A 17242-nucleotide genomic window follows, 5' to 3' on the forward strand; every position below is an offset into this window, starting at 1 on the left:
TTTATTTTGAAGGAAATAGAGGCAGAATCAATTTGGTTTACTTCCATTTGGTTTACAAATTGATTTAGTCAGTTCAAAGATGGTCAACTTAAAAAGGAAGAATGTGAAATTTGTCCACCAAAAGGCGCAAAATTCAACCTATATTAAAACTAAAGTAATATTCACAATAATTACTAATTATTATAACATAATATTATTCAAATTCAACACAGAAATATGTAATTTTTGGCAGCTCCATATATACTTAATCATCAACACTCATGACTATCTTATGGCATGGCACATATGATGCTTTATGAGCAACATATGCACAATCCTTCTTCCTTCTGTCAATATAGTTTTAGCTGTCATCATATTTTTTATATTAATTACTGAAAAATGTTCATCCAATATTGAGTGAAACAAACGCATTTCGATTTATTGACGCCCCTGCGACATCACTGATTTACCACTGCAAAGTGAATGAAGACCCTCGTAAAAAATGAATGTTTTCCATCATGACTTACACACTGCATATCTATGCATTTTTAATGACCTAACCAGAAATAATAATGTCACTGTAAATCCAGCATGGTCTGTGTGTCATCACACATCCAAGAATTGACTCTTGATTTGCACATTCCTGTAATCAAAGGGGGACTCCAAAGGAATTTCCTTTGCAAAGTTAAATGAAAAAAACAAGCAAAATGATATTCCCAAATCAAAGAACACACATTTTTGATTTAAGGCACAGCCCGTATTCAAATTAGTTCATTATGGAGTCTAGGTCACGTACAGCCTTTGCATACCACGGAATATAATAGGTGGTTTGCTAAAATTGGGATGCAAATCTCATTATTGGAGTGTATTCGAGAACAAATCAGTGTTCCGTTCCCCCGCTGCAGAAATCACGTTTCGCTGCAGCACCCTGGGACGGCCTGATCATGTAAATCGCTGAGTGTTTTTAGTATGTACATATTTTAACATGTTAATCTATCTGACAGACCAAACATAATGCTGACGAGGCCTTCTCCCCTCGGTGCTCAGTAGACCAAGCCTGGTAGCATGCGCACTTTGCACTGTCAAAGACGAGCATAAATAAATCATTTAATCCATTAATATTCAAGCTAGACCTTGTCTATTCTACACAATGTTGTCTAAACAGTTACAAATCTCTGTTTCCCCCCCTCCTCCCGCCTGGTTTATAAACTACAGCTGCTATAGGTGGAAACACAGTACCAAAACTTAGCAAATGAGTCTATATTCTGCCTCTCTGATGTCAGCGGCCCTCCCGGGGGAGCCAAAGTAGTTTCTGGCTAAACAACACTTGTTTTTTTGGTGTTTTTTTATGTGCCTCAGAAAGTGTTCCATCTGCACGGGTTGTCAGGTAACTGTGCCGACACATCTGCGGCTGGTTTGGGAGCGCTGCAGCTGTGACCTCTGGTTTGATGTGTAAAAAGAAAATATCTAATATGGCGTTGGCCATCTGCAGACGAGTGGAAAAGGGGGAGGGAGTGGAGGATTGGATGACAGAGGGAGAAAGAGAGAGACGAAGGGGGGGGCATTTAGAAATCCCTGCCATTTGTTCTCGCTGTCACTAGCTGCAATGGGAGGGAAAACACTGTATTTATTTGCACTCATGCATTGGCTGCCTTCACTTTCTCTTCATTGGAATGGAAGCCTAAACTAGATCAACAAAATCCTGTGGCTGCTTCACTGAAATTGAGTGACAAATCTTGTATAAAATGGGAACACTTTATACACATTGCATGTAAATTATTATTAAAGGGGCCCTATTATACTCGTGCACAGGTTTCATAATTGTATTTTGTGCTTCTACTGGGACATGTCTCCATGCTTTAATGTTCAAAAAGGTCTTTATTTTTCTCAAACTGCTTGTGCTGCAGCACCTCTTTTCACCCTCTGTCTGAAACCAGAGCCCAGTCTTCTCTGATTGGTTGGCTAGTCGGCTCTGTTGTGATTGGTCTGCCGCTTAGAGGTACCCAGCTTAGCCTATCAATGTGTTACGACCCGTCCACACAGCGGCGTGCACTGTCGCTTGCCGGCAGGCGTGTCTGAAACTCGACCAACAACCAATCACATGAATCTCCCGCTCCTGACACACAAGCAGCGGTTTGATTGGCTAGAGCTTGTACTGGCATATGATTCAATTGGCTGACGCTTCTGCCGAGGCGTCAAACATTTGAACATTGCTCAACTTTTGCAGCGAGCCACGCCAGCAACGCTCCGCGTCGCTTCCCAGAATGCAGTTTGGCGAAAAGTGACGTCTCCCCATTCAAAGTGAACGGTGAAGCGTCAACGCATGCCGCTGTGTGGACGGGCCGTTAGAGTGCTATCCAATAGAAGCAAGAGAGTTACTTAGTGATTTCACTATGTTGCGGTAGTAAACAAAGGACTACAATCTAGGCATTTTAGACAAGGGGGGAGTGTGGGAACTTTGGGATTTGGGCCTTTGCAGACCGTTTACATGCATCAAAATGTATATTCTACACTACAGGAAAGGTACAACTCCAAAAAGCATAATAGGGTCACTTTAAAACAATCTAGTGTTTCAGAATTGACTTGCAGGAGTCAGATTCCAATTCATTATAGATTTAGTGTGCGCAGATTGTTTTCCCCTCTCTTGATAACGCAATCGATGAGCCTTTCTAGATTAGGGTGACATTTCAGAACGAATGAGATGTTAAACAAACAGAGAAATGACACGTCGGTGGTTTTTTGAAGGTGATTTTGAAGGTTGAAGTACCCAGTGGAATGTGTCTAAAGCATGTGAACCCGCTGCACTTACATGCGTGTGGAATGTGCGCATTAGTTTTGGATTGGGGATGACGCCACGGAGCGGAGACGGTGTCTGAGCTTTGGGTGTATTGGCTCCCTGCTGGGCCTCCTGCGTGTTTGCAGTTAGCCGCTTGGGAGTTGATCTTTAGGGGACTGACAGGTAGGCTGATGAGGGTCCCTGTGGTACATAGCAATGGGATTAACACAGCAGCAGCAGCAGTGTGTGAGTGAGTGTGTGTGCTGTCTTGCATTTTAGGTGAATGGGAGGACTGAGACCAGACACTCTGTGGAGCTGGCATCAGACTGGTACTGACACAACACGCACGCACACGCACGCACACGCACACACTCACAGACAAGGTGAAAGCTGAGTACCAGCCCAGCCCAACAGCAGAAATATTTTAGGCTCCATATGTTTCAGTATAAATGAATTACACAAATCCAGATTATGGATAAATACAGAAAAAGCTAATTTGTTCAGAAACCCAGGTCGTTGCACGCATCTCTGCTTGTCTATAGGCCATCTCTCAGTGGATGTCCGCTCACCACCTCAAGCTCTACCTTGACAAGACTGAACTGCTTTTTCTTCAGGGAAAAGATTGTCCCACTCTTGACCTAACAATCAACATCGGCCCCTTTGTTGTTTCCCCGACTCAGACTGCAAGGAATCTGGGTGTGATCTGTTGAGGCAGAATCTCTGCTTCGCGCCGTTCCTCTATGAGTTTGTTTTAAAAGAAGGAAAAGTCAAAGCAGCCAGGATAAGGGTTAAACAATGATCTGCTTTAATGGCAAAAACATACAATACATCACCCAATCACCTAATCACGAAGCACTCTGCAGAGTACTCCGGGCTCAGGTTCTACCACCGTGTGAGACATGTCTCAGGAACGGCAAGTCAAAAACAAGAGCGCCGATCTTCAAAATGATCACAACATTTATACACAGGTGGGGAGGAGTTTTGTCGCTTGCTCCTTCCTAGCTATTTGTTATTGGCGAGTTCACTTCTGAGCGAGCTAGCCAGTGAGTTGGTAGTGTTCCATTGGTCGGTTTCACTTCTGGGCGGGACCCCAAGTCTGCAGTTGTTGATTCCATCTGTTGCTTCACAGTGTATGTGTGTGTGTGTGTGTTTGTATGTGTGTGTGTGTGTGTGTGTGTGTGTTTGTCCCTCTGCCCTCAGGCAGATCCCCCAATCAATGATTTGGAGTCATGACAGAGGACTCTTTGACAGGACACATACTCATTCCCCCTAAACATCTTCAACACACACAAACATCCTATCATGTATCTTTTCACACAACAGCCACCTGTTTTTCTCTATGAAAGCCATATTTGTAAATATCCAAACGCCATCGTCCCATGACAGTCACTGCATCAGTCAACCAACATAAGTTAATTGTTCTTGTGGCTTAATGGCTTCCCTGAACTTCCCTTCACCCCAAAGTCAGCTTACTAGGAATGAATACATTTTATTGATAAGCTCAAAAGGACGTTTATCTCGTTTACTGCTGGGTGACCCAAGTCTCAAGGCCTGCAGGATGTATAGGAGATAAATCATTAATTCTACAAGACTTTAACTGCCTTATATCTGAAAATGTATCCGGGAATTCCCCTGTTGATTGCAAGGACTATTGATAATTAACAGAGAGACCCTAGGGGCCTCTTCTTGGTATCTGCTAGGCAGAAGTCACTCAATGCAGAAATCACAAGTTTAACACACATTCTATATAAGGTGACATTAAAATGAATATACCAGATTGAACTTTCCTGCCATAACACGATACTTTAATCCTTCAAATAATTCAAATAATACTTCAGATCCTAGATAACAAACTGTCCTTCACTGCAAACATCGCTGCTACAACCCGATGCTGCAGATACACGCTTTACAACATCAGGAGGATACGTCCCCAGCTGACCCAGTAAGCGACGCAGGTTCTGGTCCAGGCTCTCGTCATCTCACGCCTAGACTACTGCAACTTCCTCCTTGCTGGTCTACCTGCATGTGCCACCCGACCTCTGGAGCTCATCCAGAATGCAGCGGCTCGTCTGGTCTTCAACCTTCCTAAATTCTCCCACACCACGCCGCTCCTCCGCTCCCTTCACTGGCTTCCAGTAACTGCTAGAATCCACTTCAAGACAATGGCACTTGCGTACCATGCTGTGAATGGATCTGGCCCTTCCTACATCCAGGACATGGTTAAACCATACACCCCAGCACGTGCACTCCGCTCTGCATCAGCCAAACAGTTCGCTGCACCCGCACTGCGAGGGGGAATCAAGTTCCCATCAGCAAAAACACGTGGGTTTGCTATCCTGGCTCCAAAATGGTGGAATGAGCTCCCCATTGACATCAGAAAGCTTACACATCTTCCGACGCAGAATAAAAACTCATCTCTTTCGACTCCATTTCCATCAATACATTTACTATCAACGCACTTATATACTAATAAAGAACTGGCTTATCTAAAGCCAGTTGAGTAGCACTTGAAATGTTTGGCTCTATGAAACCTGATGTACTTATATGATTCTGTTTTCTTCAAGGTTGTATCTTCTTGGTGGAATGCACTTATTGTAAGTCGCTTTGATAAAAGCGTCAGCTAAATGCAATGTAATGTTTTATTTTGTAGCTATATTTAAGGAGGTGGGTGGCTGTCACCATAAGCTTCACTTTTTAGATTTAGCTTTTTTTAAATTAATTTAGTTGATTTTATTCCTTTTTTTTTGCTTTAATTGATTTTTATTATTTATCTCTTCTGATTCCAAATACATATGATCAATACAAGTGTGATCACAAATACAGTATCAGTTTAGCTATAGTTTTGACATCATCTTTTTTAATTTAAAAAACAATATTTGTCTTTATTTTGAGTGGAAATACCAATTTTTGTGTTCAGAGAACACAATATGCAAAAGCACTGACATTAAATAAGCAATAAAAAAACCTTTTAACGGTACGTCCACACGGCAGCGCGCGTTGAGGGACAGGCCGTAAGGGTGCACAGCCATACTTGTGTACTAGGAATCTATAAGCATAACATACATTTCCATTTTTTATTTTCCTCTTGAACGGAATGACTGGACGTTTTTGAAACCGAGAATGTCTTAACGCGTACGTTTCGGTAATCGTGACATCCACAGTGTGAAAGCTGCCAATGACTCAGCAAGTACTTAAATCATATTATAGACCCTCCAGAAAAACGCAATTCTGCGATCGCAGAATTTACCGCATAATCAGCAAAATGGCGCAGATTTCTAAAAGGCCGCATATTTATCAAAAGGCCGCATAATCCCCGCATTTTTCCACACAAAGTTGAGAAAAAAAAAAGTTAACTCGTCTTGACGTGACGTCATCAGCTCGCGCATCACAGAATGTAAACAACACTGTATAGAGTGAACGTGTGGAGCTCACACGATAGAGAAAACACCAAAATGAAAATATCTAATCCATCTAATTTAACGACGAACATTTCTACTAAAGACCGGGCAAAAAGTGGGGGGAAACTATTCTGCACCCCGTGCAACTGTGTGTTGGAGCATAAGAGAAAATCGACGGTGACGACCCGCTTTGATTCATTCAAACATTCGAAAATGCTTTCTGCTGCTGCGGACAAGAAAGCCAAACAACTCACGTTCACGAGGCATCAACCTCCAAAACCCTTTCGAGGGCTACAAGAAACGAGGTGAGTAGCCTACAAGATTGAAGCTGCAGATAACGAACGAGTAAATGAAAACAGAATTCATTTACTCGTTCGTTATCTGCAGCTTCAATCTTGTAGGCTACTCACCTCGTTTCTTGTAGCCCTCGAAAGGGTTTTGGAGGTTGATGCCTCGGTGAACGTGAGTTGTTTGGCTTTCTTGTCCGCAGCAGCAGAAAGCATTTTCGAATGTTTGAATGAATCAAAGCGGGTCGTCACCGTCGATTTTCTCTTATGCTCCAACACACAGTTGCACGGGGTGCAGAATAGTTTCCCCCCACTTTTTGCCCGGTCTTTAGTAGAAATGTTCGTCGGTAAATGAGATGGATTAGATATTTTCATTTTGGTGTTTTCTCTATCGTGTGAGCTCCACACGTTCACTCTATACAGTGTTGTTTACATTCTGTGATGCGCGAGCTGATGACGTCACGTCAAGACGAGTTAACTTTTTTTTCTCTCAACTTTGTGCTGAAAAATGCGGGGATTATGCGGCCTTTTGATAAATATGCGGCCTTTTAGAAATCTGCGCCATTTGGCTGATTATGCGGTAAATTCTGCGATCGCAGAATCGCGTTTTTCTGGAGGGTCTAATATATTATAAATATATAGAGGTGGACAATGGTACATTAATACGCTTTGTGGAAGTGTTGTTACGAAGTCAGAGCTGTAACAAACATGGCATCATAGTTTCTGAATTCATCCAAAATGTAACAAATAATTTAAAAGTGAGTTTATTTAAGCTTTAGATTGTATTACTAGTCTGAGGCTTAATATTTAGCTTCTCCCCACCTTAAGCAGTAGACATGATACAATTTTAAACTCTGTGAAATCGATAATATTTCTTTTACATAATGTCCATTGGGAGTCGTAGTCAATATCCATTTTTATCGACAACAGTCTTGTACCTTTTGTCTATATGAACAGCAAATGTTCTAACACAGTTATTCATTGTTTGTAACGATGATTGAACAGGAAATATTTTATTGCATTCAACTAATGGAAACACTTGAAGCTCAGATTTCTGATCCATTTTTAAAACATTCTAACGTACATCGAGTATCACTCTCTCTCTAAGTATTAATACACAAATACACAGACCAAGGCTTGCAATTCCTCGTAAACTTAAAAAGTAAACATGCCTAATAGTTTTCTGAACATGACGTATAAACATTTTTTACAGAAGTGAAACTGTTGAAATCCACTGTTTGGAAACGCTGTTTCTCTACTGTGTATTTGACTCACGGTATTTTCCTGGCTCCCGTCTGTTATGACAGTTTGTGTGGGTTTAGACATTGGGAAATGAAACTGTGTGACTTGACATTAAATATTCAGCACAAAAAATAAGGTAATAAGATCTGAACCTAAGATAGCAAATCCACAGAACATTTTATTCATGATGACTCTCCATGTCTTAGCTGAGAGGAGGAGGCGTTGACGATAGCAGTTGAATGTGAGGCAATGTTATTTTGATTACCAGTTATTTATGAGTACCCGTATTCATCTATTCTATTCCTTTCTGACCTCTCTCATCAAGGGGCCATTTTATCAATAGCACTGATGCAACATGGTCTGATGCTAAATGAGCTGACACCAGTGATCATAATAGGCTCACTTTGATCATAGGTTTTGTTACCTTTTATTTATGAGCTGAACCTTGACAACTTGTACACAAAGTCACCACATGTGATTCACCATCTGCAGGAGGGAGCCGTTTGCGTAATTTGGAAAGTATACCTAATAAAATGGGATTATTGCGGCGTATCATGAAGTCAGGGCTGGCACTCGCCCAGTGGTCATGTACCGTATAGAGTTCTCCGTCTTGGACTAGGATTAAAGGTAGCCTATTAATAGAGAAAGTCTCCGGCCAGCTTCGCAGCTTCCCGGAGCGAGGGCAGGGCACTGAAGTCTCCACTCTGAGGAAAAGGAAGATAATTAACAAAACTGTCTGAACTCCAGTTTCCCTTCAGCCAGACCACACCACATGCTGCTTCTTTCCCAAGTTTAATAGAGAACGACCGCGGAACATCTATCTGAATTTGCGAGGTCAAGCTGTGAAATGTACTGAGAGAGAGGTGAAATGTACATCCTTTACAGCATGGCATGGCATTGGTGAAAAATGTTCACAAGGCAGAAGTTCCTTTGTCTTGTTACAAGCACACTCCCAATAGCAGTAACCTTACATGCTTACAATACTTCAATAATTTTCCTCCATACTTTTAATTATTCTCAGGGTCAGAATTGGCTCAATCAGATCCTGGCAAACAACAAATACAAGACGGAGTGGTACCATGGAAACAGATGCCGATAGAACCAGAGTTGTTCTGAGCTAATGTACTCTCTGAAGGAACTGACTTGCTTTCAGGAAACAGTTGAGTGTTCAATTTGTAAAAACAGGGGTTAGGTTTGGAAAACACACATGAAAGTCTTTCTGGTCCAGGTGCTGAGTCCAAAAAAAGGTTAAGGCTGCGCCAAGAAGCCAAGCCAAGAATAAAACAGAGCAAATCTTCGCCTTGCAATTTTTAAATACTAGATTGCTTTTGTACATTTTGTATTTGCCCTAAACAGCCAATTTTGTATCTGTCCAGTTTGCACTTTTGGATTTCTTGTCACCGTAATTTGGGGAAATGTTCAGTTCTGGCATCCATGTCTTTTTCTCAATTTCGGCCTTCCAGGAAAACCTTGGGTATTTGTCTCCATTTAACTTGTAAATTAACTTTGCATTAAGGCAAAACAAGGGTCCTTTTTATATTAAACATACATTTAGCAGAAAACTATTTTTTGCTATGTAAAAATGATAGCTGAGTTATGTCTACCTGAGCAGAGAATACGGTCTGGCTCTTTGGACGAGTATCTAGGACAAAATACTACACATACCTCATTCATGCCATTAAACTTTACATTTTGAGACTTTTAAATATGTATTTGTAAGTATGTGATTAGTGAGTTTTGTTTTTTTGTACTTTTATAATCACAGAGACATTTATAAATTTTTGTACAGTTCTTTAGGGGTACTTAAAAAGTGTTTTTGGGCCTTCATGCGTGATGGTGCAATACCAAGTGTGGCCACTACTGCAAAGTCAGCTCACTTGTTAAGAGAGTGTTGTCAATGTTGCTAGGCTAGTGGGTTTCCTAAGTCTGTTTAGGGTGTGTTTTTTAAAGTAAATCAGCCCCGACAAATGTTTAGGAAGCTTAATTTTTTACGGATTGTGAGGTTATGCTGCAAAGAAGGAAACATGTTTCCGACAGATCAAATTAAGCCAAAAGCATCCCCTGATGGTTTTATTGCAAAAGTAAACTGTTGTCTAGCAGCCAAGAATGTGCGCTGTTATACAAATTAGGAAAAATGCTAACTTCCAGAGAAAATCATTCCGGCCACTTCAAATTTGACAGGAGACTGTAAAGAGGGTTCATGTTGAGTGTTACACTTGAAAACATACTTTGACAAGCTATTATAATGCGGGATGTACACTATGCTTATGGTGGTACTTCACATTCCAATTTTACACAGATGGGACACTTCTCTAGCAACACTATCTTGATTATTTTACTATAATGGTGTATATTTCAAAAACTGGTTTTGGAAAACTGTGGTCATCTCATAATCAGGTTTGTCTTATACTCAGATTATGATGGTAAATCATTCCTAACATTACAGATACTGTAACTGGATTGTTGATTATGCAACGAGTAAGGTATTCAACTAACTTTCTACCTTCCCTGTAGGTCCTGTGTTTTCGCTCGTCTGCCATGTAACTGAGTCACAGTGAGTCCTGTCTTGCTCCAGCCAGAGGACCTCCTTGATGGATAAGGGAACATGCTGCCCGCTGCAGCAGGAAGGTGAGAGAGCTCACCTCTGAGAGGGGATGATAACTCATGGGATTACTGTAGAATGAAGGGAGAGGTGGACATGAAAGAACCGTGACGCTTGGGAAGAAACGCTCTCCGCGGGGGGTGGTTTCAATCCATGGACATCGGGGTTATCGATGGGACTGCAAGTGTAATCCCCTTAAAAGGAGGCCAGCACATTATTGCTACTGAGGCAATAACAACAATCTTTTTCCAGTCAAAGGTGGTCCGGGTCCAATAAATAGTACAACATAAACTATGCTGTATATCATTGGCTTTGTTGCATTGAATTCATGCGACACCGTTATGGGAAAGCACTTTTTAGTCACATTATCAAATTAACTAAAAGACAGAATGTAAACTTCCTTAATAAACACATTCAGCAGGTTCTACTGATTTGCAATATAGGTTTGACACCTTGATGATCCTTACCCGCAAAGGCATTTACTGAATTTGTTTAGAATTCTCTGAATTAAAGTTAGACTGTAAATATAACCCATATATTTGAATACAAAAATGACACAGTTGTAATGTAAATACCAGTTGATTAAATATGAATTTGTTGGATTTAAATCGACCTTGGGGCGAGGTCAACTTTTATTGTTTCCAAGGTTAGTATCATATATATTAAAGAATCTGTGCACTAAACACCTTGTTGGTTGCATTATGTCCCTGCTTTCTATGATTAATGCTATGTTTTGTATTCATAGTGATAACAGTCAGATGTAGAGGCAAAACTGCAGTAAAATGTTGACAGCTACAATCCATCAAAGCAGGCCTAGAAAATGTTTAGGCTATCTAATACAGCAGTTAAAATTATGTATTGCCATCTGTTCAATATCAAAAAGCAGCGGCTTCTTTAAAGTTCCTTTGCACTGACATCTTCTCAAGATACTCTACTGCTTCAAATGTTAGAAACAAATATATGATGTTTAGAGAACCAAAGCATCATTTTCCCACTCACAGTCCCATTCAGTTTCTTACAGTGTACAATTTTAAATAAAAACTTTTTTTTAAAGATGTAGTCCTTTTGTAAACTTTTAAAGACAGCTACACCAACCCAGTCTCACATCTAAACGTGAACTAAGTTGGTCCACAACTTGGGACGTAGTATTTCTACAAAAACGCCTCTGAAATTGTAGGATCCTTACGTTTTTTTTCATCATTTTTGCAATGGCTGGCATCTATGTCACGTGATCTTCAACTTTCTCTCCGCAGAAAAAATACATTGCCGACGTTTTATTCTCGGTGGAAAATGCCTATTTTAAGGTTAGTTTGGCCATTAAAATGCGTTTTGATGTAATTTTATACGAGAAATATGAGTTATTATTTCCGATTATTTGTGCAGTAGATTCGCATGATCTTTAGTTTGCTAGTTATTACGAAGATTACTTCAGGAAATTGTACACATTCAACGTTTTCATGGTTGCTAAGGTGGTTGCCATGGACGCTGCTATCGAGTGCTGTTTGCAAACAGTTCGAACGTAGCAGTTTTACAAATAAGCCTCTAAAAATGTGGTATGCATACGTCTTTGCCCTCATCTATTTGTAAGGGTGTTGGGTCAAAACGCAGGATGTAGTATTTCCACAAAAAATGCATCGGAAAATGTGGTATAAGTAAACATTTTCCCATTCATTTCTGGGCAAATGAAACCATTAGCCTACAACCCATGCAGTTTAAACATGGTCTTTGCTGTTTGATGATGTTCCTTTAATAAAAAATACTATTTACCCATTTGAAGTTTTTTATTTATTTATATTGTTGATGTCCATCAAGTGGTTTTAAATTATTTAATTTTTATTGGAAGAAGAAATTATACAAATATGCAAAGGGAAAACAATCCTACAATAAAAACAAAAAGCTTTGAGGTTTTGAAGTTGAATTACAGTATTTTGTATTACAAAGTAACATTCAGTAGGTATGTACTAGTAGCAAAGGGAGGCATATAACCAAAACAAAACTTTAAAAAAGATAAATAGGGTCGAGCAGCACAACGGTTTTGACAACACGCGCAATGATCAGTCCTGTTGTTCCTCTGTTGTGGTGTTGTCCTTCCCACTGTAATAAATGTAGACCCTCCAGAAAAACGCGGGCAAAAATCCTTGATTATGCGGGCTAAAATCCTTGATTATGCGATTAAACATGCAGGGTTTTTATGTGATTATTTATTCTCTCTCACACACAACGCTAAACGTTAAACCCCTTTCCTATTCAATTAAACACATTCAATGTTTATTTATTGTAAAAGCAATGGGGCTATTTTAATCAGACTCTCTCTCTCTCACACACACACACACACACACACACACACACACACACACACACACACACACACACACACACACACACACACACACTTCTCCGCCTCATTCTGTTTTCATTTACTCGTTCGTTATCTGACCAGCTTCAATCTTGTAGGCTACTCACTTCGTTTCTTGTAGCCCTCGAAAGGGTTTTGGAGGTCGATGCCTCGGTGAACGTGAGTTGTTTGGCTTTCTTGTCCGCAGCAGCAGAAAGCATTTTCGATTTTTTTTAATGAATCAAAGTGGGTCGTCACCGTCGACTTTCTCTTATGCTCCAAAGCACAGTTGCACAGGGTGCAGAATAGTTTCCCCCCACTTCCGTGAAAGACATCGGGGTACTGCTTTGCCCGGTCTTTAGCAGAAATTTTCGTAGTGTGAGTTCCACACGTTCACTCTACGGTGTTGTTTACCTTCTGTGATGCGCGAGCTGATGACGTCACGTCGTCATCATCATTACTACTTCACGTCAAGACGAGTTAACTTTTCTTTTTCTCAACTTTGTGTGGAAATATGCGGGGATTATGCGGCCTTTTGATAAATATGCGGCCTTTTAAAAATCCGCGCCATTTTTCTGATTATGCGGTAAATTCTGCGATCGTGTTTTTCTGGAGGGTCTATAAATTGTAAAGATATTTTGACATCAGCCATGAAAATAATTCAAAATATGGCAATATATGTTAAACCTCTGTCAGATAAAAATGGTAATCAAATGCTTAGACTAATTAGTTATTGGTATACATAAGATAGATTGTGGGTCCCTTATAACATGTTGTACACAGTGGAAATAAACATTCTGGTCACCTCAACATCAGGGATCTTATACATTAAACTCCTTCTGAATCAAACCGTCACGGTAGCTTACCTTACTAGTCCCTCTTAAAATAGAAAAAAACACATTACTTTACCAGCAGAGAGAAAATGGATTATTAAATTATTAATGCAACTAATAAAGAGCAGTTTGATTATTAAGTATTATTCTGTTGATCGATGTCATTACATTTGGTGAAAAGCACATAATGACTTGTTCAAGACTCGTTTTGTCAAAGTTTAGGGCTTGGACTTGACTTGAACTTGCCCATCCTGACTTGAGACTTGACTTGGACTTGAGCGCAAAGACTTGAGACTTGACTCGGACTTGAGCGCAAAGACTTGAGACTTGACTTGGACTTGCAAAACAATGACTTGGTCCCACCTCTGGTGTGAGTTGAGAGCGACGTTGAACCTGCGACCTGTAACCTGTGACCTATGAACCTGTATTTGTACGCTACCAAAGGAGCTATTAAACCTAAGAACTTGAGGCCTGTTTCCGACTCCTATTGTGGAACATTAGACTATTATGACTTCCGGGTTCGCAGGAAATGCCAGGCCTTTAGCGCTGCCATTGAGTGCACAAAAAATACCTCATGAATCATGCGCATCACAAACTGTAAACGAGTGTCCGACATCTTTATTATTTACATGCAGAGAAAATTAAACATCACGTGACGCTAGCCATTAGAATTGCACAGGGGAAAATAACGTATCTATGCCACATTTTTTATGCAGATTTGGTTAAACTAATATGTTTGTGCTGTGGACCAACCCAATATAAATTGACGGGGAAGGGGGTGCGTAGCCGTATCACAATATCAGAGGCGCTATTGCGGCGTGCATTAACAATAAAGATAACACCATTAAACAGTTACACAACATAACAGAAATAATATAACATCAGAGAGAATGTTTAAACAACATGCTTGTTAGCATTAGCAACACTTAAAAGACGTTGAATGTACACAATTTCCTGAGGCATTCTTGTGAAACTGTTACGTTCGAGTTGTGCGCTAACAGCAATAGAAATAAATGAGGGCAAAGACGTTTTAATATTACAATTTGAGAGCATACACAATGTTTAACCGATAGCAGCGTCCCTAGCAACCACTTTAGTAACAATGAAAACATTGTTTGTACACAATTTCCTGAAGTAATCTTCGTAATAACTAGCAAACTAAAGATCATGCACATCTACTGCACAAATAATCTGAAATAAGAACTCATATTTCTTGCATAAAATCGCATTTTAATGGCCAAACTAACCTTAAAATAGGCCTTTTCCACCGAGGATAAAACAAACGTCGGCCATGTTTTTTTTCTTCTGCGTAGAGAAAGTTGACATAGACGTCAGCCATTGGAAATGAATGGTGGCAAAAAACGTAGGGATCCTACAATTTCAGCGTTTTTGTAGAAATATTACGTCCCAAGTTGTGGACCAACGTAGTTATTACATGTTTAGATGTGAGACTGGGTTGGCTACACCCTTACCCTATAGCAGGGGTGCCCAACCTTTTTTGAACCGAGACCTACTTTTAAAGTTGCCAGTCTGCCGAGATCTACCAGTCCAGAGGCGTAGCCATTACTGACAGCCTACTACCAGGTAAATACACACTTCTACTTGTATAAAACTGACCTTTGTACGATTAATACTTCATAAAATACTGCAGATCCTTTATCTTACCTCTCTCTAATCTACACACATACAAGTATTTAACTGAAGTTACACTACAGTGTTGTTGATAAAGAGTTGGAGTGTATTCACATACTACAGTGGGTAATGTTTTCAAGAAACATTGAAGAGTGCTGCCACATATGACCAGTTTTGGGCAAGTTACTTTTAAAAAGTAACTCGTAATAGTTATAGTTACTGCTCTCAAAAAGTAACTAGTTACTTTATTAGTTACTAAATTGTAAAAGTAACTAGTAACAAGTTACTTTACTTTAAAAATAAGAACAATAAAAATACAAGTTTTTGTGTTGTTTTTCGCTGACTAGTTCTCTGAAGGCAACAGACTCGACCGTTGCGATGGGCAGCATGTCCTCAACAACATACCTGGCAATCTATTTAGTTGACTCTGGGTGACATGTGGCGATTTGAAATAATCGTTCTTTGGCTGTTTAGATGGTGTTTCTCCATCTGGGTCACTGCCGGTGGTTGAGACGGTGGGGTCTTTGGCGACTAGTTTTATAGCCCCGTGTACATTACTTAGGTGCTTCAGGAGATTGGCATTGCTGTTATTCGATGTGGACAATACTTTCTGTCCTGCACACAGTTTACATTTGACCGTAATATTTTTTGCGTCCTTTATCCCCACCAATTGAAAATAGTGGTTATATCTCCAAGTTGTAAATGCGCTGCTGGTCTCGCTGATACTTGCATCTGCCATTTTGTGTGTGTGTGTGCTGGTGGTGAGCGTTGCCGTGTGTGTGTGTGTTAGCATTAGCAAGTGTTTGTGTGTGTATTTTCCCCATAAGGCAAGACCCGCCCAACTCTGTCTCTGATTGGCTTAGCCTGAAATGTTACCCTGCGTTAACCAATCATCGCTCCTCTCTGGTTACTTTCACTTTTCCATGATACTGTGAGAGGACATCGCTGTATTCGCCTGTAAGTTACATCCGCAGAGAGATTCGGTTCAGTTCCATCACATAATGTAACGCAGTAACGCACCCATCTAAATCACAGTAACTATAACGGCGTTACTTAATGGGAATAGGTAACTAGTAACGCTATTAGTTACCGCAAAAAAGTAGTTGCAACGTTACTTTGTAACGCGTTAGTCCCAACACTGCATATGACACAGGAACAAAATAAAAGACTCTGAACCCTTTCTTTGCCATTATATAAAAATAGTGTTGCTACAAAAGTATACATTAAGCTTACTAATAAGACAACACAGATCTGAAGCTACACAGGAATCTGCTGCCAAAGTGCAATAAAAAAGACAACATTAATAGAATCAAACCCTTTTTTTGTTGCATTTTAGTAGAGTATACAAATAAATGTCTTTAAAATAGGATGCAAGCAACACTAGTTTCTTAACCTGAATTGATAATAGACTATAATCAACTTAAACAGAACAGATCTTAATGTTTGCATTCTTATACAATTTGTACAATAATTAATAAGTTCAAACAAACTAAAACGTACAGCTGATTAATAACAGTATCTAACTTGAGTTTTTATTATATCAAAAACCTGTTGAAATGCTACTGTTATTTTTACTGTCCCCCAAAAGCGCGTCGGCAGCCTCCAGGAATGCTTCTTTCCCAACTTCGCCGTCTTTGAAAGACTTCATGTGTTTCACAAGAACGTGACTGACACGATAATTGCTATGGTAGCAGCCTTGCTCTTGTTGTTGGGCCTGGTGAAAATGGACTGCTGTGCATTTAGTTGTCCTTTCAGGTCCATCCCCTTTTGGGAGCGTAGGGCAGAATTAGGAGGGAATTCTGTCTCGTAGCGTTTGTGCACTGTTTTGAAATGCCGCTCCTAAATTACCCTTCTTCGATAAAGCCACGCTCGCATTGCAGATGAGACAGATGGACTTTGAATTCGAATAGATACAAAAATAATCATCCTCCCACTCGAAGTGAAAATTATATACTTTGTTTTTTTTTGCTTCTGCCAGAATTGCGGTCTTGTGTGTGTGCGGACTGGCACTCCTGTTGACAAGGACAATGTCAGCTAACTAGTGCCCACTGCCCACCAGCCACGCCCCGACACATGGGGTCACGCCGGTCTATCACAAAGCTTTGATGCGTTCAAGTGCATTATTCTGGCACAGGAAGATTATGTTACAGGACATTAA

The 17242-nt window shown here is 40.2% G+C and overlaps 1 long non-coding RNA gene across 3 annotated transcripts in view; it reads left to right on the forward strand.

The window, feature by feature from the left end:
- The window catches only part of LOC307015585, a 63581-nt gene that overhangs the window by 19954 nt on the left and 26385 nt on the right, over positions 1-17242 (forward strand). For all 3 annotated transcript variants that reach the window (XR_013801602.1, XR_013801603.1, XR_013801604.1), the window contains one exon: positions 10197-10310. This is a non-coding gene — a long non-coding RNA (uncharacterized lncRNA). The remainder of the gene's footprint in view (positions 1-10196; positions 10311-17242) is intronic.

This window comes from Notothenia rossii, assembly GCF_949606895.1.
Source record: "Notothenia rossii genome assembly, chromosome: 8".
NCBI lineage: Eukaryota > Metazoa > Chordata > Actinopteri > Perciformes > Nototheniidae > Notothenia > Notothenia rossii.